Below are 24,710 nucleotides of genomic sequence, written 5' to 3' on the forward strand. Positions count from 1 at the left end.
TAAAGAAGTTACAGTTCTCCTTCCAGAAACCAAATGTAGCAAATTGTATTTGGAGTTGCAGTCGCAATACAATATCATATAGTGTAGTGTCCACACATGAGAGAACCTTGGACTTCACAAATATCATTGATGTGTGGAGGAAATGCCACAGCAATTGCTTAAAGGGAACCTGAAGCAAGTAAAATTATTTAAAATAAACACATGATGTAGCTGCAAATGAATATTACATACTTAACTTGCCATCAGTTCCTCTCGGAAGCTCCCCATTTTCTTCTTACAGTGATCCCTTCCAGTTCTGACAATATTTCGTCAGAACTGAAATACCAGTTGCTGTCAGTTATATATCAGCAGATGTCATTTACAACTGAATGTGCAAGGTAATGTCCATGTATCCCTATGGCTCAAGTCGGTGATATTACTGTTAAACAGTGTGCTGACCAGGAAGCTGTTATGGGGTAATGGCCATTTTTAAAATGGAGGATGGAGAATTCCATTGATCACAGTGGACAAATGGGACGCAGTAGAGGAGAAAGACATTGATAAGTAGACTACACAGGAAGTACGTATGACCTGTGTATGGTTATTTCGACATTTTCAGTTCAGGTTCTGGCAGCTCTGGGGTTCACTGCAGAACAGATCAGCCAGACATACTTTGCCATAGAAGCCGAGGTGAAAATAAATTGATTCCTAAAAATTACCTTTTTTAGATATCGCACAATTTCATGTTTAACGAGGAATTGTTGCGAAAATCCTAAAATTTAAAACACATACAAATAAGTAGTACATTTCTCCCAGAGCAAAATGAGCCATAAATGACAGTAGGTAGTAGAAATCGGACATTACCGACAGGTTTTGGGCTAGTCCATTTTTTCATGGGGGATTCTCAGCATGGCCTTTATTCTTTATAAAGACACTCCCTGATAAAGATTTATACAAAGATGCTGGCCAGCCTCCCTGCTCATCGTAGACTTCTTTGGCAGTTGGATGGATCAACTGCCATTCATTAAGTGCTTTTAAAAATAAAGAAAACCCTGAGAACCCACACATAAGAGTATGGGCTAGTCCAAAATGTGTCGGTAATGTCAGATTGCTACTACAACAACAGCAACATAGGAGAAAAGTAATTTATGGCTCATTTTACTCTGGGAGAAATGAACTTCTTATCTGTATGTGTTTTAACCTCCCTGGCGGTAAGCCCGAGCTGAGCTCGGGCTATGCAGCGCAGGAGGATTTCTCAGGCCCTGCTGGGCCGATTTACTTACTTTTTTTTTGCAACACGCAGCTAGCACTTTGCTAGCTGCATGTGCATTCCGATCGCCGCCGCTCCGCCATCGATCACCGCCGCTGTTCGCCACGCCACCCCCCCCAGACCCCGTGCGCTGCCTGGCCAATCAGTGCCAGGCAGCGCTGAGGGGTGGATCGGGACTCCCTTAGACGTCACGACGTCCATGACGTCATCCCGCCCTGTCGCCATGGCGACGGGGGAAGCCCTTCAGGAAATCCCATTCTTTGAACGGGATTTCCTGATCAAAGATTGCCAGAGGCGGGGGGATGCCGCTGTACAGCGGCTGGGCTCGCTACATGATTTTAAAAAAAAAATATTTAAAAAATAGTGCTGCGCTGCCCCATGGCGGTTTCTAATAGACCGCCAGGGAGGTTAAATTGTAAGATTTTCGCAACCTCTTTAACCACTTAAGCTCTCAGTCGTTTTCACTTTATGCATCCGAGCAATGTTCACCTCCCATTCATTAGCCTATAACTTTATCACTACTTATCACAATGAACTGATCTATATCTTGTTTTTCCGCCACCAATTAGGCTTTCTTTGGGGGGTACATTTTGCTAAGAGCTACCTTACTGTAAATGCATTTTAACAGTAAAAATAAGAAAAAAAATGAAAAAAATCATAATTTGTCAGTTTTCGGCCATTATAGTTTTAAAATAATACATGCCTCTCCATAATTAAAACCCACGTATTGTAATTGCCCATTTGTCACGGTTATTTCACCATTTAAATTATGTCCCTATCACAATGTATCGCGACAATATTTTATTTGGAAATAAAAGAGCATTTTTTCCGTTTTGCATTCATCACTATTTACAATAAAAAAAAAATAGAGAGAAATATTTCATCTTTACATAGATATTTATAAAGTTTAGACCCTTAGGTAAATATTTATGTGTTTTTTGTTTTTTTTTATAGTAATGTTTTTTGTTTTTTTTTATTAAACATTTTATGTGGGCATTTTTGGGAGGGTGGGATATAAAAGTGTTTTATTTGGGGAAATATTTGAGTATTGTAATGTTTTTTTACTTTTACTTGTAGTTTTACTTTTTGGCCACAAGATGGCAATCTTGAGTTTGTTTACATGACGTCACTCTAAGCGTACAATGTACGCTTAGAGGGACATAGCTTCAGAAAAAGCTGTCGCTTTTTCAGCGGGGGAGAGGAATCAGTGATTGGGCTCCATAGCCCGATACATTGATTCCGTGGCTACCGAATCCGCGGCCGGGAGTGCGCGTGCACGTCAAGGAGGACAAAGTGGTTAAAAACATAAAGAGCATATTTAATGCATTATTGTCTTTGCTCAACAACAGTCTTTTTATGTCAAAGAGCTAAAATATATGACCTGGTGAACTTTTTTTGACTGATCCCTTGCTCTCAGAAGCTGTTCTCTGCCAGTGTAGAGTTTTGTGGCTGTAATTGTCTATCAGTGAGGGTTACACTCATCATTTGATGAGCTCCAAATGGAGAGAAACTATCACTTGTACACTTAAAGATGTAACTTTCAGACAGAAAAACAAGTAAAGGAATACAGCCTAGTAATTTGTATGTTTGGCACTGTACATACACCTCGGGGACACTTTAACTACTTCCATACCTCTGTAACCCTTTTCTATGCCCCTGAGAACTTCATCTCTGGCACAGGTTCGTAGATATGCGTCTCTCAGTGGTCGCTGCAGTATGCGCAATCGCGTGCGTTCATGTGCCCGATCCCGTCACGCTCCCCCTAGTCTGTGATCGGTGAATGGGAACAGGTGTTCCATTCACTGATCAAAGTGACTGTAATCATTTATCACCTTCGTAAATTAAGCCTTTTACCCCATAGTTACCACCCTAAACCACTTGTAAAAACAAACCAAAAAAACTGTGACAGCATTTAAGAAATTACATAAATAGTTAGCTTAAGGACTGTGAGTGGGTTTTTTGTACAGTAGAACTTTATATTTTTAAACAATCATGGCTGCAAATTTAAAAATAATGTGTTTTTTTTTTTTCATTCTTCTTCCTTATAAAATACATGTAAAATAAAATAATTCTTAGCAAAAAGTACCACCCAAAGAAAGTTTAATTTGTGGCAAAAAAAAAGGAGAACATTTTGCAGTGATAAGTAGCGCTAAAATTATTGGCTAATGAATGGGAGGAGCATGATGTGAAAATTGCTGTAAATTTGAAGGGGAAATAAACCTGTGGTATGGAAATGGATAAGGCTTGTACCAATCTAGTAGCTATTAGTGCCTGTGTATTGATGACAATGACATAATGTGTAGCTATCAAATCAGAGTGTGAACGACCACCATACTCATGTCACCTTTCTGGTTCAGATTGCTTGTCACTTGAATATTTGCATGTAATTATCCCACAAAAGTCCAGCATAACAAGTGAATAGCAATGCATAGACTGGTAGGAGAGACTGTGGACAATGAAACAGTCTGGGTGCTGCTGGGAATTACGGTGTACTTGGTTACCCAGCACAGGTTGCACACTGTAAAACTCAGGCTCCAGTCAGCATTGTGCCGTATATTTATATGCAGAAACGGTAAGAAAACCAGATGCAGAACTTGCAGACAAAGCACATGATTTACTAGACATGAAAACTCTGAAAAAACAAGGCAATACACACAGAGACAAGACAAACAATGCTTATAAAGTTCTGTAGATTTATACTTCCCTTCGCAAAGCTTGTTCAGCATCAAATCATTCGCTTTCATGCAGCTATAGAAAAGCCATACCCTCCCTTCCACCTCGAAACACTGAGCCGGGGAACTGTACTCAATCACCCAACCTAAAGACAGAAACATTTACAGTATCTTATAGATAATTCTCCTGCTCCAGACAATAAAGTGGCTGGATAGTGTACCAGGCTGACACAGGAGGCCAGGGTTTGAACCTCAGGTTCTTCCTGTTCAGTAAGCCAGTGCCTATTCAGTAAGGAGTCCTTGGACAAAGCTTCCTAACACTGCTACTGCCTATAGAGCGTGCCCTTGTGGCTGCAGTTCTGGCGCTTTGAGTCCGCCAGGAGAAAAGCGCAATATAAATATTCTGTGCAGAGGCGTATTATTATTATTTTTATATTATTTAGTATTTATATAGTGCCGAAATCTTCCGCAGTGCTGTACAAAGTATATATAGTCTAGTCACTAATTGTCCCTCAGAGGAGCTCACAATCTTATCCCTACCAGAGTCCTATGCCTATGCATGTATCGTGTAGTGTATGTATTTGTAGTCTAGGGTCAATTTTAGGGGAAGCCAATTAACTTATATGTATGTTTTTGGGGTGTGGGAGGAAACCGGAGTGCCCGGAGGAAACCCACGCAGACACGGGAGAACATACAAACTCCTTGCAGATGTTGACATGGCGTATCTTTAAGGGTGCACATATGGCACGTGCCCTAGGCACCTCCTTCTTCAAACAACAGGAGGGCGGGCGCAGTGCTGCTGGCAGTATTCCTGAGTCTAAGGGAGTAACAATCACTCAGCAGCCTTGCTGTCTCTGTCTTTGTCGTATATCTACATTAGATGCTGTTGAGAGGTGAGCTCAGAAACTTTTCCCTCACTCCCTGTCCTTGCAGCCCCCCTACTGTGATTCCCCGTACCACAGATCATGTCTCAGTCCCCTGAGATAGTGGCAGATACTTCTGGTCTGGAGGTTACAGAATCTCCCATTCATTCATCGGGTTCGCCTATTTCCACCTCAACCCGAATGAAGAGCAGCTAGTGCACCTGCGCAGGATCGCGGTAGGTAAATATTTTCTTTGCCGCACTTCAGGGGACCCGGCCAGGCTAACGGAGCGATGGAGGAGGATGGGGGGAGCCTTGTTAGGATCCAGAGGCTTCCCCCTCCCGAGCTAAGTACCCCCAGAGGGTTTTCTTTTCCATTACAGGTTTTCTTCAACCATTATCCTGCTGGCAGCTCTGTGGCCAGTGTTATCAACTTCTCTCTTGTCTTCTCTCAATTGTCAAAATGCACTTTATTTCTAACAAGGTATCTACCTACTGATATGTGATAGGTTGTCAGGCTTTTATCATGTTATAATCGTCACTGCAGATGTTTCATTGTTTTCATTCATAGGAGTGTGATGGCTGCCATATTTATTTCCTTTTAACCACTTGAGGACCCACCCTTTACCCCCCCTTAAGGACCAGCGCTGTTTGTTGGGATCTGTGCTGGGTGGGCTCTGCAGCCCCCAGCACAGATCAGCTGGCCACACAGAGCGATCAGATCGCCCTCCTTTTTTCCCCACTAGGGGGATGATGTGCTGGGGGGGTCTGATCGCTCCTGCCTGCAGGCATGTTGCGGGGGGGGGGCATCTCAAAGCCCCCCTCCGCGGCGAAATTGCCCCCCTCCCTCTCCTACCTGCCATGCCCAGTGATCCGGGCTGCACAGGACGCTATCCGTCCTGTGCAGCCAGTGACAGGACGTCCCCTGTCACATGGCGGCGATCCCCGGCCGCTGATTGGCCGGGGATCGCCGATCTGCCTTACGGCGCTGCTGCGCAGCAGCGCCGTACAATGTAAACGAAGCGGATTTTTTCCGCTTGTGTTTACATTTAGCCTGTGAGCCGCCATCGGCGGCCCGCAGGCTATTCACGGAGCCCCCCACCGTGAATTGACAGGAAGCGGCTGCTTCCTGATTAATCAGCCTGCAGCTGGTGACGCAGTACTGCGTCGCTGGTCCTGCAGCTGCCACTTTGCCGACGCACGGTATAAGCGTGCGGTCGGCAAGTGGTTAAACAATACCAGTTGCCTGGCAATTCTGATGATCTTTCTGGTCAGTAGGGTCTCAATCACACACCTGAGACAAGCATGCAGCTAATCTTGTCAGATGTGTCCTAGACATATGATCTGCATACTTATTCAGGGTCTATGGCTAAGGCAGGGAACACACTTGTCTTTCAGTTTTCAGTGTGCTTTTTTCTGCACAGGTTTTCTGTGAACCAAGTGTGTTTCTATGCAGAACATTTTTTTACACAACAGCTAATGTAATGGATACAGGAAACTGAAAGAAATTTGCAGAATTATCATGCAGAATGTCTGCACGCGAAAAACACATTACGTTTGAACTATCCCATCGATTAAAAATGAAAAACTCAGAAAAAATGCAGAAAACGCACACAAAAACAATCCAGTGTGCTCCCTGCCTTCAAGTATTATGCTAGGTACCCACATTATACATGATTGCATGAAGCGGTTACCCTGCCCAGAAACGTTAGACAATTAGTATTTGCCATAGGCGCTGTCTTACCGAGATATGCCACTGGTTTATTGTCTTGTCTATGTAATGGAATCTCGTTTTGCAGATATCAGATGTTCCTGTTTTGAAAATGGGCGCTTTCCCTTCCGTCTAGACCAGGGGTCAGTAACCTTTTTGGCTTAGGGAGCCATAAGCGCCATGTATTTTAAAATGTAATTTTGTGAGAGCCATACAATATGGTTCAAACTGGGACAGTGCGCATGCGCAGCAGGGAGGGTCCTGTTGACCTGTTGCCAACTTGCCATGGTGATGTGTATTCAATTTATCCGCTGGGCAGGGGAAGGTGTCAGATACATCTTCAGCTTCTCTTGGGTTTCAGCAACATCAGCAATTTCCCGGAGAGCCAGACAGGAGAAATACCGACTAACAGCTTGTACAATTAGCTAGCTGACTTGGGGATTGATTCACTTTATAGGACGAGATCCCCACACTTTGTCTCAAAGGCTGACTTTCAAGTGACAGGCAGGCCAATCAAAGTGCGGAGATCTTATCCGACAAAGACACTGGACCTGACAGGGTCCAGAGTGGGACAGTTGGAGCAGCTGTTCGTTTTGGGGGTAATGTAAGTTAGTAGTGCATGCTACAGCAGTAGCGTGCCTACTTTGAAAATTTTATTTGTGCTGTCACACTAAGCTGTGCTGCTTGTGCAGTGTAGCTTGGTGAATCAACCCCTACTGATTTGTATGTGAGCCGGATGTAACCATCAAAAGAGCCACATCTGGCTCCCGAGCCATAGGTTCCCTACCCCTGGTCTAGACGTATGCCATAAGTCTAATTTATTTTTTACAATTAGTTGCTCAATCAGACAAAAAAAGTTGTAATCGATCGTGAATTTCAATGGATTTTAATATTTATGACCATACTTACAATTGATATTACGATCGAAACACTGAACCGCAATGTTGGGTTTTGGTCAGTCGATCGTAATGTTGATCATAATATTAATCAGAATTAGGAATTGTATAGTGTATGGCCAGCTTAAAGGGGTTCTGTGGTTAATTAGAAAAAAAAAAAAAAAACTGACACTTACCTGGGGCTTCTATCGGCCCCCTGCAGCTGTCATGTCCCGCGCCTCCCTCTTACGAGCCTCCATTCGCCACCGCCGGCACCGGTCAATTATTCGTCTAATTAGACAAGTAATGCTCGCTCCCGCTTGCGTCTCCTGGAGCTTACTGCGCAGACACAGTACAAGGTTTTTCTCGTATTGCTCCTGCGCAGTAAGCTTCCAGAGATGTGAGCGGGAGCGAGCAGCCGAGCACACGTAGGGCCACGGCCGCGCAGCTGCAGTTGCATCAGACGGCTAAGTGAACCAGGATCATTGGCGGGGAACAGAGAATCGGAGGAGGACGGCGTGGGACATGACAGCTGCAGGGGGCCAATAGGAGCCACAGGTAACTGTCAGTTTTTGTTGTTTTAATAATCCACAGAACCCCTTTAAAAAGAAACTCCGACCAAGAATTGAACTTTATCCCAATCAGAAGCAGATACCCCTTTTACATGAGAAATCGATTCCTTTTCACAAACAGACTATCAGGGGGCTCTGTATGACTGATATTGTAGTGAAACCCCTCCCACGAGAATCTCTGAGGACCATGGTCCTGGCAGTTTCCTGTCTGTGAACCTTGTTGCATTGTGGGAAATAGCTGTTTACAGCTGTGTCCAACTGCCAAAAAAGCATGCAGCAACTACATCACCTGCCAACAGTAAAAATGTCACCATATAATAAATGTCAGAATGTAAATCTGGGATTTAAAAGATTTTACAATGGGCAAACACTGACTAAGTCATTTATACATAATAATTGTAAAAATGAAGCACTTTTTTATTACATTATTTTCACTGGAGTTCCTCTTTAAGGATGGTGGTTTCAGTTCGATACAGATCGGGGGCTTCAATGAACCAGGTTGCTTTCCTGGATAGGGTGTCCCTCTCCCATAGAGTTGTAGCCACACTGTCTAGGTTTAACCTATAGTTGGCACTTTCTTTATTGGACCATACTCTCCTCTCCTCTGTGTACCAATCACTGGCACAATAAACCCCGGATACCAGTGGTCTGGGGCTATGGGGGCCCAGTCTGCCTTCTTCTACTTTCCTTTTCTTCTCATTTAAGTGCACCAGAGATGTATCTGGTCTCCTCTTTTCCCCAGCAGCTGCCCGCTCTGTGCTGCATACCCGGCTCCTGATGCATATCACGTTGTAACAGTTTGCATTTATGCATTGCACATGAGACAACATGGACAATGCACAAGATATGCAACAGAGCAGAAAACAGCACTATGTGGGAAATAACTGAAATGACAAGGTCAGGTATAAATGAATAAAGGCAGTTTATTAATAATGCAAAGAACAAAAATAATAGTGTAATCAGCAGTGTACATTGACCTCATGTACAACAACAGAAATAAGTGCAAAGATATCCAAAAAGCAACACAATATAATATTCCTGCAGGCAAGTGTATTTCAACAGGCATACACATGCAATCCGGGATATATACAATTAGACTACCCTGCATAAGGTATACATGCAGAGAAACCCATTGTATATACAAATGTGTGCACACAGATCCCGGAACCTGGATAATATATACAATAGATATTTACAAATATATATACAAGGCAATTCGCAGTACACAGGAAGCAGGCAAACAAGTAGTCATACAGGCAAGACATAAACCAGGATAGCAGATCATACAATGTAGTCACTTAGGCAAAGAATTGTCAATAGCAATCACGGGTCAAAACACAGGAAGGCAATATACAAGGAACAAGGTACAAGGATCTCAGGTCACCAGGACAGGCTAGCACACAGGCTAAGCAGCAACAATGAACTAGCACTGGATTAGTGCTCAGGCTTGGTTTATAACCAATGCTGATAGATCAGGGGACAACTCAGCTTCCAACAGTCTGTAGAGGAATGCAAGCTCTGGAGGAGTGAGCCCTCTGCTGGCGAGCAGAGAAACAACATAATTTTACGCAAGGTTCATGAAGACATCTGCTGGTGAAGAGAGGAAGTTCGTGCACGCATGTCACCAGCAGATGTGGATCGTGACACACGTGATCGCGCTCTGTGCTGCATACTCAGCCTATAATAAATGTCACGTGATCACGCTCTGTGCTGCATACCCAGCCCCTGATGCATGTCACGTGATCGCGCTCTGTGCTGCATACCCAGCCCCTGATGCATGTCACGTGATCGCGCTCTGTGCTGCATACCCAGCCCCTGATGTATGCCACGTGATTGTAGTCTGTGCTGCATACCCAGCCCCTGATGCATGTCACATGATCACACTCTGTGCTGCATACCCGGCCCCTGATGCATGTCACATGATCACGCTCTGTGCTGCATACCCAGCCCCTGATGCATGTCACGTGATCGCGCTCTGTGCTGCATACCCGGCCCCTGATGCATGTCACATGATTGCATGCTGTTGTATACAGCACAGAGCTGCAGCTGCTGGGAGGAAGTAAACACCTGACGCATTGCTGGAGAAGGTAGATAATGCGCTGATCCTCTGCACATACTCTTTATGGGGATAGGCAATATGTGGTGACTGATTTATAGCTGAGACAGTGCAATCATTTTCTCTATTTATGTTACTTTTGCTCTCTTTTCATATTTCTCTGTATCTTGTTATGAAATTCAAATAAAAAGATGTGTAAAAAAAAAAAAAAAAAAAGTTGGGTGGAGGCTGCGAGGAAAGGATCAGAGGTGTGTGTGACTAGCCACATGGGAGGGGGTGGGGGGGGGGGGTCAGGGGCCCATAACAACTTTGCTTGCAGGTCCTCCAGCACCCAAGGCTGAGACACCAAAGTGTGCCCCTCCATCCCTCCCACCCCAACCGTCACACACTGATTGCTATTACACTAAGATGTGCCCCAGGGACCCCAACACATTCATCTCTAGTTATCTGGCTTGCAGTCACTGCCACATATCCTCTTTTCTTATTTCTCTCTGCTTCAAACACAATAGGGGAATGATAGCTGAGTGAGTTTTGCGCCCTCTCCTACACTGCGCCCTGAGGCTGGAGCCTCTCTCGCCTCTGCATCGGCCCGGCCCTGCTTAGGGGCCTGGGAGGGGGTTGGATGTTGTAACAATTAAGGGCTCTGCCTCTGACACAGGATGGTTTGAATCTCAGCTCTTCCTGTTCAGTAAGCCAGCACCTATTCAGTAAGGACACATAGTGGGCAAGACTCCCTATCACTGCTACTGCCTTCTGAGAGCGTCTTAGTGGCTGCTGCTCTGGCACTTTGCGTCTGCCAGGAGAAAAGTGCAATATAATTGCTCTGTGTCTTGTTACACCCCTGATTGCCCTCCTTAGTACACTGGATCACATACAGCAAGTTATATTGCATGTGCTGGAGTTTTGGATCCATAGTAAGGAAACAGGTAAGTTTCTCTTTCACCCAGGCCCGGCTTTACCTCACAAGAGCCTATAGGCACAGATGTCCTGGCGGCCTATCCTTCGCGCTCCATGAACCTACAAACCCCGCCGCACCGCACCGCAAGTGTTCTGGCTGGGCCATCTGTCACTTCTCCCTTACTTCCCTTGCCTGTCATAGGTAGCTAGATGTGCCACTTAGTATTAGGTAGCCCCTTAGCATTAGGTATTTACTGGCTAGAGGTGCCCCCATGTATTAGGTAGCTAGAGGTGGCCCTGACTGAAGGGAGATCTGGTCAGTGGAATGCCGAGACCCAGTTGAGTAACCTTTGGAGTTACATGCCGCTCGGGACTCTGCATAAGTATGGTGGGAGGGAGGCACTTGGGAAGAGGAGTGAACCGCCTTTCTATCATCAGGCGCCTGTAGGCACGGGCCTACAGTGCCTTATGGTAAATCCGGTCCTGCTTTCACCTCATATGACCTAAAGAAGTAAGTACTAATAGTAATAAAATTACTTTTGGAACACAGAAAAGCCGTCCAGTTAAATACTGTGTTTTTTGTTTTGCTTTAGCTTTGCCACGGACGAATGAGAATCTTAAAAAGAACATAAAGCAGGTGGAATAATCATTCTTGCTGTGTTAATTTCCCAGCAGAAATCTTCCACGACTGCTGTCCTGTCTCAGGTAGTTCTCTATGTATACGGCTGGAGCTGTAATATCACGCACACCCCTCCTCCTGGCACAGGCTAAACGACGTGAACGGCATCGCGCCTACTGGCAGGAGGAGTATTCATTATGATCGAGTTTCGGATAATTAGTGAACGCAGCAACCTATTAAAACAACAAATGCCGGAATATTTCACGTTCCAGGGTTAGCTGAATGACATAACCAGTAATGATGGGAGACAAGATGTGAATTATAAGGTGTTTGGTAATTAGGAGACGGCCTCACCCCCATTAAATCTGGCTGTGGCAGAGCCGGGGAACTCGCTGCATCTCCCGCTTTATGATGTATAAGCGTCTCGGCGTGTGGAGACTGTATAATTAATATAAGCCGTGCGTAGTCGCCATCTATCATTGTAATTGTGTTTCCATCAAGTATGAGACTAAAGGGAGTGGGGACTACAAGGGTTCTCTGATAACTTCTGTGAGTCACGACGTCACTCATTGTCCTCAACTGGCCCCTTCTCCATGGGCAAAACTGCAAACAAGCACTGGGAAGACCCATAACTATGGATGAGCAAGCGGGATTTGCAGGGCTGGATTTAGAAACCTGTAGGCACAGGTGTTCTGGGGACATAAACTCCGCCCCTGAACACAGGCCACACCCCCAAATAAAAATCTTTTGAACTCTAATCTGTGCCTTATGTCACTGACTGTCCCTAGAATCTTACACTCTAATCACGGTCTCATATCATCCTTGAGACAAGGATGAGGGTGTAAATGCCTAAGGTCAGTGATATGAAACAGGGATTCATGATCTGGGGGCGGGCTGCCTCTCCCACAAAAGGTGCCTGTAGGCACGTACCTACAGTGCCTTATGGAAAATCCAGCCTTTGAGATTTGTAATGTTCTGGTGAATCAGGCTTTTCTTACTTACCAAAGTTTTTTGTGAGAAAGGCCCAGTGATCTGCATATACATTTTAACCAGTTGCCGACCAAGTGATTTCCCATTACTCTGTGCTGGGTGGGCTCTTCAGCCCCCAGCACAGATCGTATTGCAGGCAGGGCGATCAGACTTCCCCCCTTTTTTCCCCACTAGGGGGATGTCCTGCTGGGGGGGTCTGATCGCCGCCGCTCTGCTGTGCCTTGCGGGGGGGGGGGCTCCTCAAAGCCCCCCTCCGCAGCGCTATTCCCCCTCCCTCTCCTTCCCTCCCTCTCCCTGGCTCTGTGGGTGGTACAGGACGGCGATACGTCCTGTACCGCCTCTAATAGGCTTCAGCCTATCCGACGGCGGCGATCGCCGGGGATCGCCGTGGATCGCCGATCTCCTTTACGGCACTGCTGCAGCGCCGTACAGTGTAAACATCTGGGATTTCTTCCCCGCGTGTTTACATTTCGCCTGCGAGCCGCGAACAGAGGCTCGCAGGCAGTTCACGGAGACGCCCTCCGTGAACTGACATGGAACGGCCGCTCCATGGAAACCCGCAGACAACCAGTTTACGCCAATCAGCGTTAGCTGGTCGTCAAGAGGTTAAGAGTGAAGAGAATGAGGAGCAGCTAAATAAAACAAGGTGTGCGCCAAGACCTGAACCCCAGCTACCGTAGGGGGCCACAAGTACAATGTAAGCAAAGAAGGTCAGCACCACACCAATCAATCTCAGATCAATGACATTTATTGCCGGAGCAAAAAAAAAACCCACAGACATGACAGAGCAGCAACAGACTGCTGTTTCGGACCGAATCCTGCTGCTAGTAGACATCACGCACCTCCGACTCTGCCTAGAGTCTGCCTAGAGTCAGAGGTTTGTGCTGACGTCATACCGGAAAGCAGGGTGATCAGAGGTAACGTGTTGCTCTGTGGTCCGCAGCCAGAGTATTTCATGTACGTGAACCTGTATGATTGTTTTTGTCATTAAACTTGAAATCTGCATATTGGGACTAAGTGCTTCCTTGGCTGACTGGCTTTTGTGGTATGCTAACATACAAGAGGCGCTTCTGGTGAGTGGGGCCACATAGGGGGAGCTTTGCTCTTATCCTTCCCAAGGTGGTGGCACTACCCTCAGGAGTGTGGCACGGGGTGCAAACAGGGCCAGATTTACCATAAGGCACTGTAGACACGTGCCTGCAAGCGCCTGATGATGGAAAGGAGGCTTACGGCCCTCCCCTAGTGCCTACCTCCTTCCTTCCCTATGCAGAGGTTAATGAAAGGTTACTCATCCAGCTTTTGGCATTTCACTGACAAGATCTCCCTTTAGTAGGGGCACCTCTAGCTACTTAATATTGAGGGTACCTCTAACTACCTAATGCTAGGGGGCACCTGTAGCTACCTAAGATGGGCAATCGGAAGTAAGGGAGAAGTGACAGCTGGGCCAGCCAGCACACTTGCGGTGCAGTTCGGTGGGGGTTAGTAGGTTGATGGAGGGTGAAGTCTAGGGTGGCAGGACATCTGTGCCTATAGGCTCCTGTACGGTAAATCCGGGCCTGGGTGCAAATTACAGTTTGTCACAAGGCAATGCTTGGCACTATGTGCAAATTTTACTTATTTTACAAGGCTTACTATCTGGTCTGCAGTGGAGTGATGATGCGCAGTGATCTTTGTGCATAGGATGTTATGCGGGTGAAGTGACCTGTTCATTACTGCAATTCCCTGGCAATAATTTTCTCTTTCCCCCATAGGAGCATAGTGATATTATTCCAAAACGGATCGGATTTATCAATCGAAGACAAAGAAAAGCTCTCAATTTTTCAGGACAACTGATCAAAATTATCGAATTGGTGAAAAATTGGATCTTGTGTGGCCACATTAATAACACAGTTTTCTGGCTAGAAGGAGGAAAAATGGTTACAGGGTAAGAAACAGCAGCAATATTCTTAGTAACCGCTTCTCTTCCAGGATGAAGAAGCGGATTCCTATACTTGGATCCTCCACATGGTCCCTCTAAGGAAGCAGAAGGAAGATATTTAACATTTTAAATATGGATTGTATTACAATGGTGCTTGGTATAATACGCTTCCCTACTTGGCTGCTGTCTTGGTATTAAGCGGTCAGGGTATATATAGCACGCGATTCCACCTCTGAAATACGCTCTTCACAAACACCTAAGTCCTCCTCATGACACCACTTCAAACAGCGACTAGCAGACATATTTCTCACACTTTGAAAAATAACATTTTATACTTGATCCCGCGACCTGAAGATAGAAGCGATTGCGCTGCAGGAGACAACCTCAGAAGCGGCTGGAAATAAACCCAGGATGGCTCGGTAGGTTTACATCCTTCTTTGTGTGTCAGGCCAATAAATAATTCTCTAAATCTTAAAATAACTCTCAGGATTAAAGGAGGATTGAGGAGATGAAGTCCCAGAGGGAGGCAGGAGAAGGGCAGAGGTCCTATGCAGATCAGCAATCAATACCTGAGGCTGGAGGCAGGATGGTGAGGGGCAGATCAGGCCTAGGAAACGTCATACACGTCCTCTAGCACAATCATTGTTTTATTGTGTTAATTGTATGGATGCCTCCTGCTCCTCTCCATCTCACCCTGGTAAAAGCCGGCTGCGGGAGGTAGATCTTGCTGGGTGAGCTATAATCAGGCAGTTAGACTCCAGCAGGTGCAATGCTCAGCCATGTATCACACAGGAAGGCAAACATTCCTGTGCTGTACAGTTAGCTGGGTACCGAGTTCAGTGCCCAAAAATACCAAATAAATGGGGAGCAGCTGACTGAGGGATTGATTCACAAAACTGTGCTAACTGTTAGCATGCTGTGAAAAGTGCTTTGCGCAAAATTTTGCGTGTTAACGGTTATCGCATGCAAAAATTTGCGTTCGCGCATTAACACAATTTTTTTGGGCATTAACGCTCACGTTCTCACGATAAATTTGCGTTATCGCGCCAACGCAAACATTAACGTGCAAAAAATTTGTTAACGCATGAATTTTTCGCGCGATGACCGTTTTTTGAGCGAAAACCATTTTTCCACACAAAAAATAGATGAAAACGCAAGCAAATTCATGCTAAAAACCGTGCTAACAGTTAGCACCGTTTTGTGAATCAGGCCCTAAGTTGTGTAACTACAAATCATGGGACGCCCCAATGTTCACCTCCTTTCCCTTGCCTCCCCCTGGTGACCCACCTTGCACGGGTCATAAAACAAGTGTGCACATCATAATCATCCCACCCATAACAACTGTAGCCACAGAAACAGCAGATCTGAAGGATGAACCCTTATATCAGGGGGAGTGAAGGAATCGTTGGGGCTCCCCCCCTTACGGCTCTGTCCCCTTTTGGTTGCAGTGGCTGCTCTCCTGCATTTACACCCCTGCATGCAGGACTATTAGGACTCTTTTCCACGGACTACAGTTCAACTGTCCATGGAGGCCTTAAAGGGGCAGTATGGTGTAAAAAATTAAAATATATACAAATAAGAATTACATTTTTTCCAGAGTAAAGTGAGCCATAAATGACTTTTCTCCTATGTTACTGTCACTTACAGTAGGTAGTAGAAATCTGACAGAAGCGCCAGGTTTTGGACTAGTCCATCTCTTCATGGGGGATTCTCATGGATTTGTTTATTTCCAAAAGCACTTAGTGAATGGCAGTTGCTCTGTCCAACTGCCAAAAAACTGTGTAGCAAGCAGGGAAGCTGCCAGCATCATTGTTTATATCCTTTTTAGGGAATATCTTTATAAAGAATAAAAGCCTTGCTGAGAATCCCCCATGAAGAGATGGACTAGTCCATCTAGTAAGTAAGTACTGTAAGTGACAGCAACATAGGAGAAAAGTCATTTATGGCTCATTTTACTGTGAAAAAAACATACTTATTTGTATATGTTTGAACATATTTTAAATGTTAAAATTTTTCGCTTTAGTGCCCCTTTAACCAGAGGGTAAGGATGGGGTATGTTCTGGGTGGTGACTGTATAACATATATGAAGGTAATGAGGGATTTTCAATGATGCCACAACTTCAGCTTGAGATGTATTTGAATTAGGGATGGCTAATACGATGCAAATCATTTCGGGTTGATGCAGGGTGATGCAAATTTGGTATGCAAATGTATGCATCTTGAAAATGGACCCATACAATTTTACCACAACAGGATCTGATTGGTTCATTTTTTAGCTGCATATATTTGCATACAAAATTTGCACAATGTTGCATCAATTTAAAATTATTCGCATCTCATTGACCATCCCTAATTGGGATTTATTTTTTCTAGTATACAGATTACAAGGCATGCAACAAACACAAGGAGTCCAGTCTGGGGGAAGCATGTGTGTCACGTGACTCATGGAAAAGAAGGTGATCAGTTTAGATCTTTTTTAAGGCTCTGATTTGTTGGTCAGTATCACATGTCACTTCTGTTTCCTGTCTAGGGGAAATATAAAGTAATCATAGCAAATCACAGGGAAGTGCAAGGCTTCCAGGCAATCTCCAGTTTCTCTTCAGATCCTAAGTTCCAATCTCCGCCTCCACCTAAAGTCAGGCCTCGGGAGACTGAGCACATCTACTCGACTTCAGTTGCCCCCAAAACTTGCAAGATATAGAATCTGAGACCAGGGAAAACAATGAAGTGCCTGAAGCCAAACAGGCCAAGGGTCATTACCAGATGTCAGATGACTGTCAATCCAGGGATTACACAAACTCAGTCAGCCAGAGGTCATAGATGAGAAATCAAACAGCCAGGCGAAAAAACAGGGATGAGACAGGAGTGTAGTCATAGGTCAAGGCAGTTGACAATCCAGTTCGTAGTCAAGGCGGGTTAAGCAGAGGATGTAACAATAAGCAATCCAAATCACACCCAGTAGCTTAGCTATAGGAACTAGTAACCCTTCAGGGAGGTAGAACACAAACAGGAAGAGACCTTTGTGAGCAGCAACCAATCACTCAATCAATCAATCAATCACCAAACACATATATTATTAGGCTCATAATTAGCCTTGTGAGAACCAGGATACTAGAGCTGTAACTGGGTGGCAGTAGCACTCCAAGCAGCTCTCCATCTAGCAAATCAAGGAAGAGCATAGTGGGAACACACAGGACGTGAGCGCATCTGCAGTGAACCATAGAAATTACGATTCCTAAGAGGGAGTTAGTAGCCACTATGGAAAGCCCTGGAATTAGGAAGCTCGAACACACGATGAGCAAAGCCAGGCTTTATACTGTGTCCACTCCTAGGTCAACCTTCTTGTAACATCCCACCCTCCCCATCCTGCCCATCTATGTGCAGAAACCGCCCTCCTATTCTGTGGGTAAGCCCATCTTAGCTGGGGCTGGGGCACACAATGGGGGTTATTAAGAAACTGGGTTACACTATGGGGGCACTGGTAAGAGGATAATGAATAAGTGCATTTATGTACTCGAGTATAAGTCTAGAAATGTAGGTCTGATTCACTTCATAAAAGTAAGGGGGTTGATTTATATACGAGTCATGGTGCAGCACTGAGCACACTGAGTAATGTGTGTACCAATAGTGACTCATTGGTAAGTGATACTTTGAGGAAAGTAAAGAAAACACAGGTCTGAAAGTCTTGGCCACAACAATTAACAAGGAAAGGGGCATAAAAGGGAGTGAATAATTGCAGCACTTGGTGGCCTGGACGAGGTATTGGCTGCACTTAAAGCGGACCCAAACCAAACATTTTTTTAATTCAAAATATTTAGTTGCACCACTCTGACAAATACAAAGATAAATAAACACTCCTTCAAACCTATGAGCATTTCAGTACATGATTTTCATCCTTTTTTTTTCATAACTAGGGTTATACTGGGGGCAGCCATTAGCAATTCCTCCATTGCCAGACTCCACCTACTCCACCAGTTTGCCGGATTTTGTCCCGGCAATTTAAAAGGAAGGGAGGAGTTCCTCCAATAAATATAAAATATTTTATATTTGTCATCATGCAGCTGAAAAAAAGGCTGCTATTTATTATTATAATTTAGAAAATAGATTTTTTTTCTAAAATCTTGTATTTTTAATTTGGGTCCACTTTAAGCTTGGTGTAATTGCCTTCTTAAAACAGAAGGAAATTTGCAATAATTCAGTTATAAGTAAACATTTGTGGTTACCCACAATGCATCACCACTAAATATGCAAATTATCCCTTTTCGCCCTTGTAAGCCAAGCAAGCATCCAGAACCGCTGGTGTATAGCAAGCTTATAGCTTTTAGTTTTACACAGCCATATCAAACCCACATGTAGACAGCCTGTTTCGGACTTTTGTGGGTTTGATATGGCTGTGTAAAACTAAAAGCTATAAGCTTGCTATACACCAGCGGTTCTGGATGCTTGCTAGGCTTACAAGGGCGAAAAGGATAATTTGCATATTTAGTGGTGGTGCATTGTGGGTAACCACAAATGTTCACTTATAGCTGAATTATTGCAAATTTCCTTCTGTTTTAAGAAGGCAATTACACCAAGCTTTGCTTTTTTAGTAGGAAGGCTTTTTGGTTCCTTTTATCCCCTATACATTCCTAGTAGTTTGGGTCACCCTGAGCTGCTTGGTTACTCTGTGGCCCACTTTAAGGGATAGGAGGGGTTAATGGCTGCGATACTGTATGCAGTGCAGTCATTAACCCCACCTGAGCCCCAAATGCAGCCATTAACTTTGCTAGGTAGACTTCTACTAGAGTCAATAAAAAATTCCAGCTTAAAGAGACGCTGAAGCGAAAAAAAAGTTATGTTATTATGATTTGTATGTGTATTACAGCTAAGAAATAAAACATTAAGATCAGATACATCAGTCTAATTGTTTCCAGTACAGGAAGAGTTGAGAAACTCCAGTTGTTATCTCTATGCAAACAAGCCATTAAGCTCTCAGACTAAGTTAAGGTGCCCATACACTCGTCAGATTGGCAGCAGATAGATAAGAAATGCATCTGATGATCTATCTGATGCGTTTTTAGAACATTTTTTACCAGGATAGAATTCCAATAGATTTCAGTTTGAAATCTATTGAAATTCGATCTGATGGCATTTTTTTGCCATCAGATTTCCATTAAGGCCAATGCAAACTGATAAGCAATCTCATCAGATCGACCTAAATTTTCCACCCTGCCAGTTCGATGGAAATCCATCGAAATCGATCGAAATCGGCCATCGATCGGTCGATTGGCCAACCGATTTGCAATCGATCGATCGGGATCGATCGGTCGGCCAGAAAATCGGCTGAGTGTATGGGCCCCTTTAGTCGTGGAGAGGGCTGTTATCTGACTTTTATTATCTCAACTGTAAGTGAACTGTTTACTTTTCCTCTGCTAGAGGAGAGGTCATTACTTCACAGACTGCTCTGAAAGACTCATTTTGAATGCGGAGTGTTGTGTAATCTGCACATATTATAGAATGATGCAATGTTAGAAAAAACACTATATACCTGAAAATAAAAGTATGAGAATATGTTCTTTGCTGCTAATCTTCTAGTAATTATTTATAGTACACAACCAATTCACTATATCATTTTTTTTTTTTCGCTTCAGTGTCTCTTTAATATTGTAGTCGACTTATACATGAGGCCGACTTGTATTCGAGTATATGCAGTATGATCTTCTTAAACTGGTCAACATCATTCCCCAATAATCCTTTTCTGTTCTAGAAGGCATGTGGCCCGATCCAATTCCCCTTTTTCTCCTAGGAGATCATTTTTCATCTTCTGTTTAAAATAACTTTTCAGCAGTCTGCAACTGAGAAAGTATCAAAAAGTAGGTGATACAGTTCTGTCAGAAGCAGGTATTGTCTTCCTTGCTGGTGGCTGAAACTGTATTCTATTAATAAGATGTGAAAATATCACCTGAGAGAAAATTGATGAGAAAAAGTGAATTGGATCGGGCCCATTCAATCTCTTTGGCCTTGTTCATATTATACGAGTTGCCCTGCGCATATCAGCAGAGCCGGATTTAAGCCAAGGCCACATAGGCCATGGCCTAGGGCACCACAGGATCTAGGGTGAGTGGGCAGAAGGCTGTACTAGGGAAGGAGGGGGAGGGTCACCTGGCTTCTTATACTAGAGGGAAGGGGGGAGGGGACATCAGGCTACCTATACTGGAGTGAAGAGTGGGTTCATCAGGCTATCTAAACTGGTGGTGGGGAAGCGGGGAGGGTTATCTGGCCACCTATACTGGAGGTGTGGGGGGAAGGGTCATACTTCTGCCTATACTGGAGGGGGGGAGGGGACATCTGGCTACCAATACTGTACGGGGGTGGCTGCTGACAGTGGCCTTGGGTGGTAAAGAGTACAAATCCGGCCCTGCATATCAGCAATGCACACTATACATCAATCAAAAGTAGGGTCCTACCTATAAATCATAAGCCCCCCCCCCCCCCCCCGGCAAACCATTAGTGAAACCCCTCGAACCCCCACACCCCTTTCCCCCTTCCTCCTTGGTGACTCGCAAAGGACCCATCTTCCTGGAGTGTGGCTATAAGATGTGATCTGGGGGGTGGACCTCTGTTTGGGGGGGATTCACTTACTTCTGCCAAGGAGACCTAGACAAAGCCTTCTATACCCAAGCAAGCAGCATTGCTGTTGGCACTCTTGTACCTTCATACATGACATATTATTGGTCTTAATGTGCAGATGGTTCTATCCACAGCTCAGCATGTCGGGCACTTTCTGTATGGCGTCTATCTGTGCATTGTAATCCGAGTCTCGAGGACAATAAATAAAACTCCAAGTGCTGCCGTGAATCAGAGTCTGTGCTGCTAATAATTCACGAAGCCATTGCGAGGAATTATAATTAGGTCCTCAGAGTGAAGTATTTTCTGAGGGCTGCATTGTGTAACTTTTGCCGTGATTTATGGGTACAGGTGCAGAAGGAGGTACCACAAGTGTCCAGGCCGGCTTAACGCTTAGTCAGATCCTAGTGGTGGAATGGGAATCTGGGGGCCATGATAATCAAAGGATAAAAGGGAGTCAAGAGAAAAGGGTAGGAAAATAAAATCTTTCAATAGTAGGGATAGGTGTGTTCTCATCTGTGGAAGAGCTAAAGCTGCCAATACACTATACAATCTGGATTCATGTAATAAACTGGCTGAATATAGTTTGAACAGCTATACTAGGTTGCCCCTTCCACAACATGAATGTGGCATGGTTGTAAAATATTGTTGTCATGACCTTTGCTGTTGCTATCCTGCTGGTGGCAGCACTAAGGAACGTTTGTGTGGACTTCCACTGTCCGCCAGCAGAGGTCTCTCTTCTCACCAATGTCATGAACTGTGCCTTTTGCATCCAGCTGGTGGCAGCACTGAGGAACTCATGTGTGGCCTTCCGCTGTCCAGCAGTGGAGATCTCTTTTCTTGCTGGAAACTGTGCTTTTTCGGCTCCCCTGGTGATGAAACTCTGAGGACTGTCACCTGACCAGGGGCATAACTGCAGGGGACTAGGGGAGCAGTTCCTGTGACTGCAGGGGGGTCCAGAGCTGTAAGAGGGCATCAACTACTATTTCACACCCTCTAATAAAGAGGTCCATGCCTCAGGTCAGGTGTGTTTGTGGCTATTCTTGTTATGGGCATGAAGATTACCATGTCCTCACTTGTTTTATGACCCTTGCAAGATGGGCCCCCAGGCTGTGAGGGTCACCAGGGGAGGTAAGAGAAGGGTGTGAACACTCGGGGCCCCATGGTTAGTAGTTACGCCTCTGCACCTGACCAATATGCTGCATACAGAGATGAGCAATGGATGACATCCGAATGACTTTGAATCGGATTTCATTCTCCTAATTAATGCACCTGAGCGTGTGTGTGTGCGCGGGGGTTAAACTTACCCAGCAGACGTCTCCTTTCAGCCGCCCCTCGGCGCCTCCCACGCTGCGTTCCAAGCCGCGGTCACGTGACTACAAACACTTCCTCCTTCCGGGTTGAAGGAGGAAGTGTTTGTAGTCACGTGACACTGATTGGAATGCAGCGTGGGAGGCGCCGTGGGACAGGTTAAAGAAGACTATTCTGGGTAAGTTTAACCCCCCTCCCCCCTCACACACGCTCAGGTGCATTAATTAGGAGGATGAAATCCGAATCAAAGGCATTCGGATTTCATCCGTTAGCATTCCAGAGATCATCACTGGCTGCATATTTAAAGGGAACCTGAAATGAGTAAAATTATTTAAAATAAACACATGATGTACCTGAAAATGAATATTACATACTAACCTCACCATCAGTTCCTCTCAGAAGCTCACCATTTTCTTCTTACAGTGATCCCTTCCAGTTTTGACAAGATTTTGTCAGAATTGAAATATACCAGTTGCTGTCAGTTATATATCAACTGCTGTCAGTTACAACTGAATGTGCAAGGTAATGTCCATGTTTCCCTATGGCTCAAGTGGGTGATATTACAGTTTAAAGGGGAACTGAAGAGAGAGGTATATGGAGGCTGTCATGTTTATTTCCTTTTAATCAATACCAGTTGCCTGGCAGCCCTGCTGGTCTATTTCTCTGCAGTAGTATCTGATTAAAACCAGAAACAAGCATGCAGCTAGTCTTGTCAGATCTGACTTATAAGTCTGAACCACTGAAACACCTGATCTGCTGCATGCTTGTTCAGGGGCTATGGCTAATAGTATTAGAGGCAGAGGATCAGCAGGGCTGCCAGGCAACTGGTATTGTCTAAAAGGAAATAAACATGACAGCCTCCATATACCTCTCTCTTCAGTTCCCCTTTAACAGTGTGCCGACCAGGAAGCTGTTATGGGGTAGTGTCCATTTTCAAAATGGAGGACGGAGAATTCCATTGATCACAGTGGACGAATGGGACGCAGGAGAGGATAAAGAGATTGAGGAGTAGACTACACGGGAGGTAAGTATGATCTGTTTATGGTTATATTTGAGTTTTTATTTTCAGTTCAGGTTCTCTTTAAGCCTGTTTCTCCCAGCAGCACATTCAAGGGCGGATTTATACTTTTTTTTGCCCCTAGGCCAATTATATTGGGGGCTCTCCTAAGTGCAGCAGCGCCCCTCCCATTTCATATGCCACCCCCTCTTCCATGTGTAATATCCATGTATAGCAGCCCCTCCCATTCCATGTCCCGCCCCCTCTTCCATGTGTAATATCCATGTGCAGCAGCCCCTCCCATTCTATGTGCTGCCCCCTCTTCCATGTGTAATATCCATGTATAGCAGCTCCTCCCCTTCCATGTGTAGCCCCTCTTCCATGTGTAATATCCAGGTGCAGCAGCCCCTCCCATTTCATATGCCACCCCCTCTTCCATGTGTAATATCCATGTGCAGCAGCTCCCCTCCCACTCCGTGTGCCGCCCACTTTTCCATGTGTATTGTAGACTCCTTTTCCATGCACAGCTCTCTTGGACATCAGTTTCCCTTGTCATGTGTTGCTCCCCATTTGCAGCCTTCTCTTTCATATGTAGCAGCCCCTCTTTCATGTCCAAGTGCCTCCTTGTGCTGCAGCTGCCCAGGGCCTGGGCCTTTGTGGCCTTTCTAGAAATCCAGCCCTGAGCACATTGCTAGTTCATGATTGCTCGCAGCTCAGTGATACTGGTTACTGGTTCCGTGTTCCTTACTCTTTGCTCCTTATACTCTGACTCCCTGATTTTAAGCCCAGGCTGCTTATTCTGACTACTCTTTGCATACTATTATCTGATATTCTGGTTATTGATCCTGGCGTGTCTGTGTCTCTCCTGCTTGCTGGTTTTGCTCATATGCTCATGTTAATATATTGTGTGATTTGTGTTCCTGTGTATTGTCATTGTATATATTGTGTGATCCGTGCTCTTGTATATTTGTTGTTGTAGATATTAGCTTAAAGGAAACATCAGACATTTTAAACAGAACCCGAGGCGAGGTTATGACAATGCAATCCACATACAGAGGCTGGGTCTGCCTATACTGCCCAGCCTCTGTTGCTATTTCAATCCCGCCTAAGTTCCCCCTGCGCTCTGCTATCCCCCATAAATCACAGCCGCGCAGCCGACATACAGTATGTCACAGTGGGCTGTGTTTATCTCTGAACAGTCAGTCTGCCGCTCCCCCCGCCTCCTGCATACCCTGGACCGGAGGCTGGGAAGGAGCTGTTGCGAGGAACATATGAATATGCGAGGGTCTGTGAAAAGTCTACAGCACCGACTGACTGCTTGACCTTGATCTGACTACTGTAAAAAATTTCTATCAGGAGACAAGCAGAGATACAG

The 24,710-nt window shown here is 45.0% G+C and overlaps 1 long non-coding RNA gene across 3 annotated transcripts in view; it reads left to right on the plus strand.

The window, feature by feature from the left end:
- LOC137537647 (uncharacterized) overlaps window positions 1-24,710 on the plus strand; it is an 84,048-nt gene that overhangs the window by 17,808 nt on the left and 41,530 nt on the right. For 2 of the 3 annotated variants that reach the window (XR_011024643.1, XR_011024644.1), the window contains exons 2-3: window positions 14,255-14,840; window positions 16,795-16,877. This is a non-coding gene — a long non-coding RNA (uncharacterized lncRNA). The remainder of the gene's footprint in view (window positions 1-14,254; window positions 14,841-16,794; window positions 16,878-24,710) is intronic. The other variant, XR_011024645.1, reaches the window with a different exon arrangement.

This window comes from Hyperolius riggenbachi, chromosome 11 (assembly GCF_040937935.1).
Source record: "Hyperolius riggenbachi isolate aHypRig1 chromosome 11, aHypRig1.pri, whole genome shotgun sequence".
NCBI classification, from domain to species: domain Eukaryota; kingdom Metazoa; phylum Chordata; class Amphibia; order Anura; family Hyperoliidae; genus Hyperolius; species Hyperolius riggenbachi.